This window comes from Monodelphis domestica, chromosome 3, assembly GCF_027887165.1.
Source record: "Monodelphis domestica isolate mMonDom1 chromosome 3, mMonDom1.pri, whole genome shotgun sequence".
Lineage (NCBI taxonomy): Eukaryota > Metazoa > Chordata > Mammalia > Didelphimorphia > Didelphidae > Monodelphis > Monodelphis domestica.
In genome coordinates, this window is record NC_077229.1 from 33,168,901 (window position 1) to 33,185,120 (window position 16,220).

Genomic DNA, 16,220 nt, shown 5'->3' on the forward strand with positions numbered 1-16,220 from the left:
TTTTAAAAACTTAATTACTGGATAAAAATGAACCTTTTTCTGTCAAATAAATTGAAAACCAACATCTAGGCAAGAATGTGGTTTATTGGCGTACTTGTCTTACTGGGTTTACTTTTTTTTTCCCTTTCATCAGTATTTGAATTTACTTCATTTTTGTTTTATGGGATGTTGGTTATTCACATCCACTTTTGATGCCTTCCCCTGGCATCTTCTAGAAGCAGAGGGTAGAGCCCTCCATACAGAGTCAGAAGTTCTGGATTCAATAACAGTATTGATTTGGCCACTTGCTATCTGTACTACCTTTGTTACCTCGGGCACCTCATTTTGCTCTTCGCTCTCATTTTCTTATCTGTAAAAAGAGGTATTGACCTAGAGACCTTTGATTCTTTCCTGCTGCTCTAAGAGAAAGCCAAATGCCACATTTGACATCTAGCATGATATAATGAATCATGGGCCCTGGTTTCAAATCTTGACTTAGTGCCTCACTATACCTCTGAGAACTTGGGTATATTTAACTTCTTTGGACTTTGGTATCTTCCTATGTAAAGAAACAGAGATAGAATTGGATGATCTTGAAGGATCCTTCCAGCTAAATAATCCTGGAAAGATAATGCTATAAGCTCCTTGAGGGCAGGACTGTTCCATTTTTGTCTGTATCCTTTGCACCTAAGTGTTTAATGCTGAATGGTTGATCGTTACCGTAAAGAGAATTCATCTTTCGGATAGTGCTTAAGCTGGATAACCAACTTCACCCAATCCCTCCTGATTCTCAGGTTATCATAAATTGACTAAGGGGAAGAAAGTAGTATTCATTAGGATAGATTCAAATAAAAACTAATTGGCACAACTCATAAATTAGTTATTAGTGAAGCTAAAATAAAAATGGGAATAGGTTATAGTGCTCCCTAATGACATTTTTTAAAATCCTTATCTTCCGTCTTAGAATCAATGTGTATTGATTCTAAGATTCAAAGGTAGAAGAGTGGTAAGGACTTGGCAATGGGAGTTAAGTGACTTGCCCAGGGTCACACAGCTAGGAAGTATCTGAGGCCAGATTTGAACCCAGGATCTAGCTCTGGGTCTGACTCTCAATCCACTGAGCCACCCAGCTGCCCCCCCCCCAACATATTTTTAACAAGTCACTGATATTGACTCTGAAAATGGGCAGATAAAACTTCTGACATTAATTCGGGGCTTCCTATCTGTTGTGTTTCAAATGTTTCTAAGCCAGAATTCTAAAAACTTAGTCACATGTGACTCATGGTGAGATGTTTTCCCTTTTCCCTGATGGAACATATGCCCCTGCAGCACATATGGTCTTTTTTTTGGGGGGGGGGATTAAACAGAGAGAATTCTGATTTGACATGTTATATGCTGGAAAGGAATCCGAATTTTCAGTTTGAGTATAAATGAAAAGTTTCAGTAGAATGCCCCTGATGCTGACCTTTTAGTACATTCTAATGGTGAGCTCTACACTTAGATCTTTGAATTCATATATATATATTTCTTTTTTCCTATTTAATATTTAAAATATTTAAAAATATTTTCTATTCCCAATTACATATAGAAAGTTTTTAGCATTTTTTCTGATATTTTGCAATCCAAATTCTCTCCTTCCTCTCCCCAAAATAAAATATTAATTAAATTATTAAAAATAAAATTATTATTATTATTAGGTTATACATGTTTTATATATTTATACATGTATATTTATATATCTTAATATCTATTTAGGGAAGGCCTTTTTATTTCCAAAACAACACATTAGCATCAAGGCATTTTACAAAGAGTAATGACTTCTGGGAAGGATATTTTCCAGCGTTTAGATTAACTAGGCATTCTGTTGTTGGCATATAGTAACTTGAGGGCTTTGGGGGCCACTGTGAGAAGGGAGTTTTGGTTTTTTGTTTGGCTGACGGTATTTATTAAAGTAATTCTATGCTACTACAATTTGAAGCAAATACTTCCTAGCCCTTAAGAAAAATGTATTGGCTTGGGTCAGCCTTAAATCTCCTTAAGTTGGTTGGTTTAGGAAAGGCAAGATAAGACGCCCATAGGCACTTGCACCTGTAAGAACCAATAGGAGTGGTTACAGGAAATACTTAAGCTTGCTATGCTGATAGAAATGAGCTCTCAGTGGGTGCTGTTTTTATCAGTAGTTCCTTATAAGGGTTATAGAAGAGTTCCTAGCGGAGTAGTCCGGTTCTCTTTTGTCTGGGGATTTAGGTTGTTGTGTTTTTTATTTTTTTATTTTTAATGAGGAATCATTGAACAATCTGACAAGTGGTCCAGGAGAGCGGTTATTTTAATTCCTTTCAGTGCCAAAGAACTGGTGAGTTAAGTTATCCTTTCAGTCTAATTTCTCCCTCTCTTTTCTAATATTTCTTCCTTTAGCCCTTTCATGTTAGTATTCGGTGGGAATGAAGTTCTTTTTTTTAATCTAATTAATATATTTACCCATAGTGATAAGATATTATAACCAGTGTTTCCATTGCCGTGGCCCTGATCTAGGTCACTTTCAACACTAAGAACATTTGGCAAATTTTCTTCAGTAGAGAGATTTCCACTTTCTTCAAACAAGCTGGAGAAATGAGGTGAAGATAAATAATAGCATTTTAATGACCTGGGGGATGGCCCTTTCTAGGATGCTTAAATTTTAAGACTTCTAATTTTCAGATGCATTTGTTTAGTCCCGCATGACCAGGAAGTAGTCGCTTTGACACTCATTCGGAAAACGAAGTAATTGTAATAACTTCCTTTCTCTGGGTGAAGATGCTGGTAGCATGTGTTCATTCTTGCAGCTCAAAACTGAGTCAGGTTTTATACTGCATTCATGAAGAAGACACTCCCTTCTCCACCAACTTCTTTCTGAAAAAGTAGTTCTGGGTAGATTTTATTGGCCGAATTAGCTAAATATTGGGAATTCTGGTGTCTGTCATCCTTTGGATTAAGAAAGAACTTACGTATGTGGAACGATCTTAAGTAAGTGGCTCTTTTAAGTTTTCTGTTTAAGACTTCCTATCTGATCGAGGGATGAGTCATGTCTTCATATTACTACTGCATAGGAGCAATTCAGCCCATTGATTGAGTTTCTAGATGGCTATGCCCCGAGCTTCAAAGTCTGTTGTGAATAATTATTTGCATTTATATGTTCCTCATATTTCTTTGCTCTTCTTAAACCTGGTACGACTTTTTCCTTTTGTACAATTTGATTTCTGCCCATTCTTGTTTTATTTGTATAAAAGGAGTAAATTGTGTGTCATAAATTGAACTTCAGGATTCCATCGGAAAAGGTTAAAACAACATTTTCAGTGTGTTAAAGGATGTTGCTGCAAAAAGACCAGTTTATGCTTTTGGAAAATATTTGGACTTATGTTTGACATTTTGGATGAGAGGATTTCAAAACCCACTGATCGAGCAAAGCTGGGTCATAACATTTCTCTATTACCTTAACCAATATGGCACATTGTTCATCCCGAATAACCTACAAAATATTTTGTGGTTCATTGGATTGTATTTCTTTTATAGAAAGGGTTATTGAGCCAAAAAAAAAAAAGGGAGGAGTGATTTGTCTAAAGTAATAACAAATTTGGTGACAGGGATAGAAATTTAAGCCTATGATAGAAACAAGAGGTCACATTTACTTAGCAAAGCATAACCTTTGTAACATGTTTTGTTTAGTTGTTTTTTTTTTTAATTCACTAATATCACTTAGCATAGTGGATAAAGAAGTGGCCTCAAAGCTGGGAAAACTTGGGATCAAGTCCCACATAATGGATGAATCTCTAGGTTATTCTCTCTATAGGACTGTAAGTTATAGCAAAGGCACTAACCTCCATTAATGGAGGGAGATTTCTCATCTGGGGATTTTCTCCGCCAATAAAATCATAGATCCAGTACCAAATATCCCAGCAAAAAGTAAACAGTCAGAGCAGGGAATTCAGTGCTTGGCTTGCAATCAGGAAGCCCCAAGTTCAAATTCAGCTTCAGTCACTTACTAGCTGTGTGACCCAGGGAAAATCACTTAACCCTGTTTGCCTCCCAAAAAGTAAATAAATAAATAAATAAAAGATCACATCAATAAACATTTGTTAAGGGTCTTCTATATGCCAGACACTGTGCTAATTGATGAAGATACAAAGAAAAGCAAAAAAGATAGTCCCTACTCTCAAGGAGTTTAATGAGAGAGACAACATGCAACTGTCTATATACAAACAAGCTATATACAGGATAAAGAGAAAATAAGAATTTATGATACCAACTCAATGGGCACAGTGATAGAGAATTAGGCAGAAAAGTCAAGGTTTTTCAATTTGGTTTTTATAGCGTGAATGTTAAATAGGAAACCCCCAAAATATTTTCCAAGCTTTGGGAAAAAAAAAAAGCCCTCCTTATTTCTTGTACCTATTTATTTCATTTGACTGTTGGAACAAGAGCATTTGCTAATAGAAATAGCTGGTGAGCGGACCTCCCCATTTGGGGGGCTTCACATGGTAGCAGTGTGAAGCACAAGAGACATTTACAACTGACATTACTGATTTGTGGGTTTCGTTCCAAGGGTATAGAGAGAGGAAGTTCAAACGCTTTCATATTTCTATCTTTGAGATGTGATGTCTTCTCACTGTTTTCCTCTTTCTCACAGTCTCTATGTATATCTCTTTGAGGTTTGTGAAAGACTTTTAAAAACAGAAATTAGCTGAAGCACTCAATTCACAGATGAGAGGCATCTGTCGCCTGAATATCTCTTTCAGTTTTCTATTACCAGCATAGAGCTAACTGGAAGTTTGGTAAGAAGCTGTTTATGGAGAGACTCACTCTTGACATTTTTGCAGTGCAGAGGGACTTCCCAGATGTAACCATTTTTGTTGGCTTCTAGGGTGACTGAAGGAACAGGAGAGGGAAAGGCCCTATTGATAGGAAAGGTTAGAGTTTCCTTGCCCAAATTGGGTGCTTCTTTCCCTTGAAGATGAGTTGAGTCCTGGATTCAAATCTAGACTTAGACACTTCCTTTCTGTGTGACCCTGGACAAACCACTTAACCTCCTTTGCCTAGTCCTAATTGTTCTGCCTTAGAATCAGTATGTAATGGGGGAAGCTGGATAGCTCAGTGGATGGAGAGCCAGGCCTAAAGATGGGAGCTCCTGGGTTCAAATCTGGCCTCAGACATTTCCTAGCTGTGTGACCCTGGGCAAGTCACTTAACCCCCATTGCCCAGCCCTTACTGCTCTTCTGCCGTGGAGCCAATACACAGTATTGATTCCAAGATGGAAGGTGAGGGTTTAAAAAATGATGGATTGATTTATTTTCCCAAATATCTGTCATTAACCCATGGGCCAGTTCACAGAAGAGCTCACTGATACCCAAGAATGACAAAGTTTTGCACAATCATTGTCCAATACTCCCCAGGTCAGCTGGGATCAAGCACATCTATCTGGTCCTCAAAGATCTTATTGGCTATATTAGCAGGAATGAGATTAGCCTAAATCTTTACTCATTTTAGAGGCCATATGTCAGTGTAGACTAGACGTGTTGCCTAAGCCAATTAGACAAATCCCCTTGTTCACCAATTAAAGTATTTTAAATAGGAAGGGGAGTCATCATGCTTCATTTGTATAAATCTTGCCTGTTATGTTCCTAGAGACAAATGGCTGGTTCTGGATTGTTCTGGTTTCAGGTTGAAAGTGAGCTTCTTGGTGTCGCAACATAAAAGGAAGTTTGATGGAGGAAATACAGTATTTCTGCCCAGATACTCGAAGAGGGAATTACAGCATGTAGTTATTATTAGAAATTTCAGTTCTTGTGATTATATTTGATAAGAAGAGACCTAGAGGCAATGGTTTCTATTTCAAGGTCACAAAGCCCTCTCTGGTCATTGCCTGGCCCAGAGTGAGTGCTTAATAAATGCTCATTGTGGGACATCGAGATGGCTCAGTGGATAAGGAGCCAGGCCTGGAGTCAAATCTGACCTCAGATATTTCCTGGCTGTATGACCCTGGGCAAGTCACTTAACCCCCATTGCCTAGCCCTTACCGCTCTTCTGCCTTCAAACTGATATATCCTATTGATTCGAAGACAAAAGATACAGGTTTAAAAAAATGCTTGTTGTAATTAATTGGTTGGTTTTTCCACTAAAGTTACAGTTTTTATAGCACAGACTTCCATTGAGTAGAAATTAGAATATGGTCATCAGTGTATTTATTTTCTACTGTTGAACCCCAGACAACCCAATTAGTCTAGACTCTTTTGTATTATAATTTCAAGGGTATGCCTTTTTTAAATGCCACCAATGCCCATAAGCACTGAGAAAGAGAGATCATAGGAAGACTGGCAACTATAGTATATGTGGGAGGCACAAAGCCCCCTTTAACTCACAGCAGCATCAGGTCTTGTCCCTTTCTAGAAGAGAGGCCTCTAGGAAGATGGCCCCTTCCCACTGGGACTCTACTTACTCTCTGTGTGCCGGGAACATGGGAGGTATGGAATCAATCTTTGATTGACTGGTCCTGGATTGTCTTTGCCAACAGATTGTAAGCTAGAGAGGCTTCAGACAGGCAGTTAGGTGGTACCGTGTACAACGGGACCTTGTCACTTGAGTCTGATTCGTTCCATGGCCAAGCTCCTAACTCAATTTGCTCGTGTGGGGAATCAAACTTCCCCATTTAAATGAATGGAAATGCAATTAATCCTTTCTGGCCCCCAAAAACTACATGAATTTTTTGTTTTATATGCTTTTAAATATGAAACTGTACTTTATAAATAACAAATAAATATGTTTATAGATAAGAAAGAATGTAAAGAAATAAACTTGCTTATGAAATGTTATTTACCTTCAAGGACAAGCAAAGATGCTGGCAGAGAAGGTTTTCATTTCATGCACTATCATTTAGTATAACTTATTCTCTACACACGTAATGCTACATTTAAATGCAAAATTGACCGTACGCATTACTTATGATATGCAACTTTATTGCTAAACTTAATTGCTATTTTTTACTTTACTTAATTATCATCATTTTCTTCACTGAATTTTGGCTGTCTTGCCACACTTTCCTCAATTTTACTTAGAAGCCATTTCAACAAAAACCTTTCCATGGAAGTTTGTTTCCTCCCTTTCAGAATGTTTCGATAATGTGTGAAACAAGTGTCTTCACACAGCTCCAATGCACGACGTGTTGCAACATTTTCTGGGTGTATCTTTTTAATAAACTCTTTAATTTTTCAACATTTCTTTAATCTTGCTTGTACTGATTCCCTCATCTACCTCAGGCTCCTCCCATGGGTGCAAGCTTGTGATTCAAATACCCACTTGTGACTTAAAGCAAAAAATCTCAATAGTGATGGCTGGTATCTCAAATTTCTTGATCCTTAAGGTGCTTGTGTATCACGGCACCACTGTATAGAACACAGGATCAGAGCCAGGAATACTTGAGTTCAAGTCCTGCCTTGATATTTAGTGCCTGTGAGACTCTGGGAAAGTCACTTTCCCTCTCAGCCTCAGTTTCCTCATCTGTCAAATGAGGATAATAACACCTACTTCCCAGGCCTGTTATGAGGATCAAATGAGATGAAGTCTGGAAAGCATTTTGCAAACCTTAGAATACTATTATAAATGTTAAACAATAAGATATAGATCCAGAGATAACCTATATGTCTTATATCTGTGAAGCTGTTTAGCTTTATATGGATAAGCTCACCACCAGACTGTCCTCAAAGTGAGGAATTTTGTGGTTAGTGTTTCTCCTAAGCCTTGTAGGCTCTGTGATCAGCACTGCTGAACAGAATAACCACACCAGAGAAACAGAGTCCTTAAATATTGTTCCTGGTCTTTTTGGTTCTTGTCTCACATCTTTTTGTACATAGTCATTCACAATCCTATGAGAGAATGATTCCAGAAAGAGAGTGATTATCCTTGGATCTCATTTGCATTTCTATATTTCCTTTTATCCTAGAAAAGATGCTGGAATGGTAATGGAGGGGGGATGGAAACGGAAATGGGTGATAGTTTGTTTAAAGGAAATTTTGCTCATCCTTTAAGGAATGAATCAGTTGGAAGGACCAGCAGTCATCCAGTTTCATTTTAGAAATTGATCTTTTTCATTAAAAAAAAAAAAGATTCCTTCATTTGGCAGCTAAACAAAGGCCAGTAAGCTATTTTCTGTGTGGTATAGAGATGGTCTGTATTTTCCACATTGATCTTTTTAATTCATTTCAATGGTAGCTATCTATTTTTCCTCTGAAGTGGGTCACTAGCAAGCTACTTTCCTGACTTAAAACTAGGGGTATCTCCCAAGATCTCACAGATCAGGTAACCCTTTTTGCTGAGTATAAGGAGGTGAGGGGAAATATATACTAGGCTGGCAGCAAGAAAGAGGAGGCACCTTCTCTGTTTTCACTATTAAAGTCCCTCTGGAGGTTGCTCAGTCTTCAGGTTGCAGCTTACCTGCCCATGGAAAGTGGCCCACCTATGTTTAAATGAGTAGTTGGATCTTGGAATGGGTCAAACAAGCCCTGCCTAAATTGGGGGAGGGAAGCAAATGCTGAGTTTTCTGGCACTGAACTAGAACTAGAATGCAGCACTTTGAATTCAATTCCTGTCTCTGGTACTGAATCATGCTCTGGGACCCTGCTGGGCAAGTCACAGAACCTCTCAATTTCCTCAGATGTCAAATAAGAACATTGCATTAGATGATCTCTATGATTCCTCAAGCTGTAAAAATCTAGAAAAAGCAAGTGCATTTCCTACAACCTTTTCAGTGATACAAATGTGGCTTGCAACTTGTTACACAGCTAACAGTGAGGTACAGACTCCAAGAATGGCATGAAAGTTAAAACGATCCTCCAGCTCAGAGTTCCTCAGATTTAGAGCTGAAAGGAATCTTAATAATTAGCAAGTCCAGGGGGCAGCTGGGTGGCTCAGTGGATTGAGAGTCAAGACTAGAGATGGGAAGTCCTAGGTTCAAATGTGGCCTCAGACACTTCCCAGCTGTGTGACCTTGGGCAAGTCACTTAACCCCCATTGCCTAGCCTTTCTAGCTCTTCTGCCTTCTAGCCAATACACAGTATTGATTCCAAGATGGAAGGTAAGGGTTTAAAATAAAATAAAATAAAATAATTATCAAGTCCAATCCTCTTATTTTATTGAAGAAACTGAATCTAGGAGTTCCAGGGACTTGTTTACAAAGCTATATAAGAGATAAGGGTTCAAATCTGACCTCAGACATTTCCCAGCTGTGTGGCCCTGGGCAAGTCACTTAACCCCCATTGCCTAGCCCTTACCACTCTTCTGCCTTGGAACAAATATATGCTATTGATTCAAAGATGGAAGTAAGGGTTTAAAAAAAAAGCAATGGGAAGAATTGGAGTGCTCACCCCAAACCTAATTTTTTTCTACTGTACCACAATGGATCTCTTTCAGTTGAACTGCTACCCTACAGTTGAACTGGTACCCAGAGGTACCATTGAGTCAGTCATCATGAACTATTCCCATTCCTATAGACTTTTCCAACTTATAGACTCTTAATCAGCTCCCAAGTCCTTTCACCATTTCCTTCTTATTATCTCTCCCAAGCTATCTATGACTTCACCTTCCTTCCTCCCACCACTCTTCTTCTAGATGCTCTCTGTACCTTCTCCTCCCATCTAGCCCACGTACCACTACCCAATTGACCTTGCTCAAACACCCTCCATATCAAAATTATTATGAAGAATTTGGGGTGCCTTCTTGGGTTTTTTTTGTTTGTTTGTTTGTTTTTGCTAACTGCATTAATTCTCAACTTCCTGCCTCCTTGAAGGCCTTCCATAAGCTGGCTCCACCCTCCCTACCTAACTTCATTTTCCATTATCTCTCAGTAGTGCACCATCTTCTCTGTCAGACTCATCTCCTTCTTGTTCCACAAATGTTCTTTTCAGCTGAGACAGACTAGTGTAATGGATAGAATACTCAAATTGGAATGAAGAAGACCTGGGTTCAAATTCCACGATACTTAATTTGCTGTCTAATCTTAGCAAGTCAATTAATTCTCTGGATATTGGTTTCTTATCTATAAAATGAGAAAGTTAGATTTGAGACCCTCTGAGGAACTTTTCAGCTCTCAATCTATGATTCTGTAATCCACAACTTCCATTTCTTTGCTCACATTGTTACTTCCTCTCATCTCTCTTCCCTCACTTTTTTTTTAAACCCTTACCTTTCCTCTTGACTCCGAGAGAAGAGTGGCAAGGGCTAGGCAATGGGGGTCAAGTGACTTGCCCAAGGTCACACAGCTAGGAAGTGTCTGAGGCCAGATTTGAACCTAGGACCTCCCGTCTCTAGGCCTGACTTTCAATACACTGAGCCACCCAGCTGTCCCCTTCCCTGCCTTTGTAGATCCTGTGTATACTTCAAGGATCATAAATCCCATTTCCTTCATGAAGTCTTCCTTAACTACCCTAGAATTCCTTACTCTCACTTTCTCCTCTGGACTGGTTAAACTCGGAGTGTTATACCACATAATTGGTTTTTAATTTAATTACAATTTGTCTTGAATTCTACTCTGATGTTTCCTGTCTCTGTATTTTCTTCCCCAGAGCTGGTCCTCTATTTTATATTCTTTATAATTCCTAGCTTAACACTAACTTACTCCATTATAAGTCAGGGATGGAGAATGAAAACATGGGCAGGAGTTTGTTTGTCCTGCTTATCAGTAGCCAGAGTCAACAATTCTAATGGTCTGAAGTAACCCTTAATGTTCTCCAATTTGGGAAAGGATTGTTGAGTTCTATTTCCAGGTAGGTGAGGCTATCTCCAAATCGAGCCATTTCCAGTGGACTTAGAGCTGGACCTGTGATTTCAATGCTTTAAGGAACTCCCCAATGGGAGCCACTCCTCTTAGTGATGATGAAAGGCAGCACCTTCTATACAACTGACAATCTTAGTGACTGTAAGACTCTGAAGATTAGAAGTAAGGCTAATGTAGATTTCCTTTTCTTTATTTGAAAGCAAATCTATAAAAGACTTTCTTGGACTCTTTTTATCTTTCTTCAATTCAACAAGAATCTTAAAGCACCTGACAATGATAAGTTCTAGAAGTCCAGACAAAAATAAAATGGGCCCTGTACTCACGGAGCTTGCCCTCTACTAAGGGAGTAACAACGTATAGAAGTAATTAGAAAAATGTTTGCAAAGCCATTTGAGTGTAAGAAGAACCAAAGCAATGGAGAAAATCTAGAACAGAATCTTCTTTTTTAAACACTTCCCTTCTCTGTCTTAGAGTCATACTAAATATTGGGTTTAAGGTAGAAGAGCATTAAGGGCCAGGCAATGGGGGCTAAGTGACTTATCCAGGATCACACAGCTAGGAAGTGTCTGAGGTCAGATTTGAACCCAGGACTTCCCATCTCCAGGCCTAGTTCTCCTATCTATTGAGCGACTTAGCTGCCCCAAGAGTCTTCTTATATAGTGGTATGTATGCTGAACCATAAGGGGGAAACATAGGTAATCTTAGAGGCAGAGTTGACTAGGGAGAGCCTTCCAAGCATGGAGGGCAACTTATACAAAGGTAGGAAATAGAATGCTATGAATGGAACCCAAGTTGGCCTGAGTGTAGCAACCATTCAAATGTGAACATCAGCCATCTGGCCATGGTTTTTTTGTTGGGAGATGGTTTTGGTTTCCTATAACTTGTCACCTTTTCTCTAAAGGAGAACCATGAATGATGCTCTACCTTCTATCATTTTAGCTAAGTGTCTGAAGTGTCTTAGAATGTAATTATGACTGTAAAGATTCATTTATTGGATCAAATATTTATTGGACAATCACTATGCACAAGGCACAGTGGTAGGTGCCATGGTGATCAAAGACTTGGTAGTAACATGCAAGCATCTTACAGCCAGCCAATAAACATTTATTAAACACCGACTATTTCCTAGGCATTCTGCCTGGATTAGTAGAGGCGATGTACATCAAAGCTAAAAATACAGACTGGGAGATTTCCATTTGGATATTTATTGCAGTCATTCCCACCCAGATTTCCTTCTTCCTCAAATACCATGCATTTGGGTCTGCAGGATACCAATGATGAAAATGAAAAAACATTTAAATTGTAAACATTTTAAATATAGTTTATATTATATAAAAGATGAATAGTTGGAAAGGAAATGTTCAGATTTGAGAGAAGACTTTGGTTTTTGTCTGTCTACAATTTCTAGATGGAAGCAAAAGAAAAAATCCACATCCCCCTTTTTTGTTATTATCCAGTGTTATGGCAGTGCTACCATGAGCAAGTTTCTCCACTCAGAGCATCTTTCCTCCTTGCCCACCGTGTCCCTACAAGTGTCCCATACTTTTAAAATGGGCCTAATGGAGAAAACCATTAAATTAAGATTACAGAAGGCCTGGTTTCTATTCCTGGTTATGTCTCAAGCTTTCCATGTGACCTTAGGAGAATTGCTTAACCTTTCTGAGTCTGGAAAAGGGGTGTGTGTTTTTTGTGCTTTGAGGACAGTATCAGAATTGGATTTAAATGTATAAAATACTACATTGGGAGTACTTCCATGCTATCTGCAATGTAACTATTAGGTGATATTTATTTATTATGATAGACCTTCGAATCTGCATGATTGATTAGAAATTCAATGTGAAATTGTGAGAAGTCTCAATTAGGGTTTTTCATATATATTTGTATATGTACATTTTATTTATATATATATAAATAAATTAGCATCTTCCCCCTCCAATTCCCCCAAATCAAATTGTTAACTAGTAGAACTTCTTAAGGGACCTAAATTTTAATTAGGCATCTCAGGTCATATTATTTTCATGTAATAATATTAATAATAAATCACATCCATATAGACTAAAATACGTGTCTTCTAAATTCTAAGTGAATGCGGGATTATAGAAGCTTAGTCTTAGAAAGAATATTTGAGGTCATTTAACGTCATTTATTGAACTGATGGGGAACTCACACTTGTCATAATGGAGTTCATTTGTTCCTGTTTCTATCATTTCTATTTATTGGAAAGTTCTTCTTTGAATGAACCAAACTGTAACTCTTTCTATTTTGGCCTAGTCTCCGTTCTATTTTGTATGAGAACAGAGAGTAATTTTCCAACATCCCATTCAATTTTCAGACCTCTGCAGGATGGTTTGCCATCTAATGACTGAACTGAAATTGTTTTCTCCAAAGTTCCCAACTGACTCCTTTGTTTGTCTGTTTGTGTTTTAAACCCTTATCTTCTGTCTTAGAATAGATACTGAGTTTCAGAGTGGAAAGAGGTAGACAATTGAGGTTAAGTGACTTGCCCAGGATCACACCACTAGGAAGTCTCCGAAATTTGATTTGAACCCTGGACATCCTGTCTCCAGACCTGGCTCTCAATCCACTGAGTCATCTAGCTGCCCCACTTTTAAAAAGTTTTATTTTGTTTTAAGGACCCTTCCCTTCTGTCTTAGAATGAAGATTAATTATTGGTTCCAAAGCAGAAGAGCAGGAAGAGCCAGGCAACTGAGGTTAAGTGATTTGCCAAAGGAGGGTTCCACAGCCAGGAAGTGTCTGAGGTCAAATATGAACCCAGGACCTCCTGTCTCCTGTCCTGGTTCTCTATTTGCTGAGCCTCCTAATCCTCTCCCCTTCATCTCTCTCTACCCCCAATGACTTCTTAGTTTCAAAATCTCATGGCATTTTGGAGGCAGCTGGGTAGCTCGGTGGAATGAGCCAGGCCAAGAGACTGGAGGTCCCAGATTACAATCTAACTTCAGATACTCCCTAGCTGTGTGACCCTGTGCAAGTCACTTAACCCCCAGTGCCTAGCCCTTGCCATTCTTCTGCCTGGGGACCAATACACAGGATTGATTCTAAAGCAGAACGTGAGGGCTTAAAAAAAAAATCTAATGGCATTTTCATCTGAATCTTCATCATTCTATAGCCTTGGACTCTGTGAACACCCTTTCTTCCTGGCTATTCTCCTCTCTGGCCTCCCTCTTGGTTCCTCTTCCTGTCTGACCGCTCCTTTTCTTCCTTAGCTGATTCATCAGCCAGGTCACACCCCTACCCAGGACTATCTCCCAGGCCCTCTTTCTCTTTCTGCATTCTTTCACTCAATGACCTCATCTGCTCTCTGGGGTTCAATTACCTTTATGCAAATGACTCCCATGTCTCTCCCCTGACCTCCAGCCCCATATCATCACCAAGTGCCCATTGGACCACTCCAGGTGGGATGTTCTTTAGGCATCTCAACCCCAGCAGGTTCAAAAAAGGACAAACCCACCCAGGGACAGCCCTGCCCTGTTCCTGTCTGAGGCACCGGAGAAGAGGAAGGGCATAAGCCTTTATTAAATACTTACTGTGTGTCATGCATGTCACCAATATCTCCTCTGATCCTTACCACACACTTTGGGACATGGGTGCTGTTATTGTCTTCCTTTTACTGTCGAGGAAGCCAAGGTAAACAAGTTGAAGTATCTGGTCCAGGATCACACAGCTAGGAAGTATCTAAGGTCAGATTTGAATTCAGATCTTCCTGAGTCCATTCTTGCAGTCATACCACTAGAGAACCTCAAGAGTAGCCTCTACTCACCCCAGAGAGTTCTTGACAGCTTTTCTCCCATATAATTAGAATTTGAACCCCAGCATCTTTCTCCCAGCATCCCACTTTCGTTCTCATTTTAAATCTTTATGTTTTTGGAGATAAAATTTTGGGGGACCCTGCCCCTCGCTCTCTTTTCCCAATTGTGGCTGGGAAAGTAGGCTTTACTCCGGCTTTTACTTTTGTTCTTTTATTTCTTCTACTCACTTCTAACCTTATAAAATATAATACTTGGAGTTATTGGATATTAATTTAAATTTTACATCTCTCTACTCCATGGCCCCCTCCATAGTTTAGGTCCCTTCATCACCTTTATTTCAGGAGCTTCCTCATTGGCCTTCTTGACTCACACCTCTTATCCACAAAACTCCCTAAAGTGGGTTTTCCCCCCTAAAGTGTATGTCTGATCAAGACACATCCTACCACCATTCAGTATATTTCAGTGGTTCCAACTGTTATATGGAAATCAAAGCTGTTTGTTATTCATAATCTAAAGGTGTTATATTAAACCTATTTTGTAGATGGTTGTTAGGGGGTTAAACTATTGTGCAGGTGGTTGATAAATGTCCTGCTGCAGTTTGATACAAACCTTATTTATTATCAGGAGAGGTGGAATAGGAACAGGAGTTAGAACTAGGATAGGAAATCTCTTAACCTTATACTAAAATTATCTAAATAAAAACCCCCAAATCTAACTGCTTTCTTTGCAGCTTCTTCTTGCCTGTCAGACAAGCCTCCTTAACCTTACACTCAACTATCTTAAATAATGTTTCCTGTCTAACTAAGCTATGCCTCTGTTATGTCTGTTTTGGCATTTAAAACCCTTCATTTACCCAGCCCCGTCCTACCTCTCCTATACACGTTACTCTCTTCCATGCATTTTACAGTAAAACCATACTGACCTCTTCACACATGACTTCCCCACCTCTGGGCCTTTGCCCAGATCCTATCCCATGCCTGGAATGCTCTACATCCTTACCTCCACCTCTTGGAGTCTCTCACTTCCTTCAAGGCCCAGCACAGATGTCCCCTTCTACCGAAGGTCTTTCCTGGTCTCACCCTCCCAACTTCCAGGACTTTCCCTCCCATGCAAGCTTCCTTTGTATCTGCCTTGTACATGTCCACTGTGGGCCCTGGCATCCCTTCCAGCCAAACAACAGCTCTTCAAGGTTGGGACTGTTTCGTTTCTAGCTTTGTCTATCCAGATCCTAGAACACAGTCAGTGCTCAGCCTTTCATCCATCCACTGGTTGGCTACACCATTTAAAAACTAACTGCAAATGGAAGATCTAGGCAGGTCAATGGATTGAGAGCCAGGCCTTCAGACAGAACCCAAGATCTTGAGTTCAAATATGGCCTCAGATACTTCCTAGCTGTATGACCCTGTGTAACCCCAATTGTCTATTCCGTACCGCTCCTTTGCTTTGGAACCAATATCTAGAATTGATTCTAAGACAGAAGGTAAGGGTTTAAAAAACAAATGAAAAACTAAAACTAACTGCCAGGAAGCTTTTGCAGAGCTACTTTGGAATGAATAAATTGCTTGTGTTAAGCAGTTTGAAAAAAAGAAAATATTGATCTCTGTGTCCCAATTAATTATTCAAGAATTCTGCTCTTATGCAGTATGTCTTTAAATATGCTTTTAAATATAGAGTGA

At 39.2% G+C, this 16,220-nt stretch overlaps 1 protein-coding gene across 1 annotated transcript in view; it reads left to right on the forward strand.

Annotated features, from left to right (window-relative positions):
- Positions 1 to 1,699: 1,699 nt before the first annotated feature.
- The window catches only part of TAOK3 (TAO kinase 3), a 234,314-nt gene continuing 219,793 nt past the window's right edge, over positions 1,700 to 16,220 (forward strand). The window contains 1 exon segment of the mRNA XM_007490318.3: positions 1,700 to 2,332. The gene's annotated coding sequence lies outside the window, so the exon portion shown is untranslated.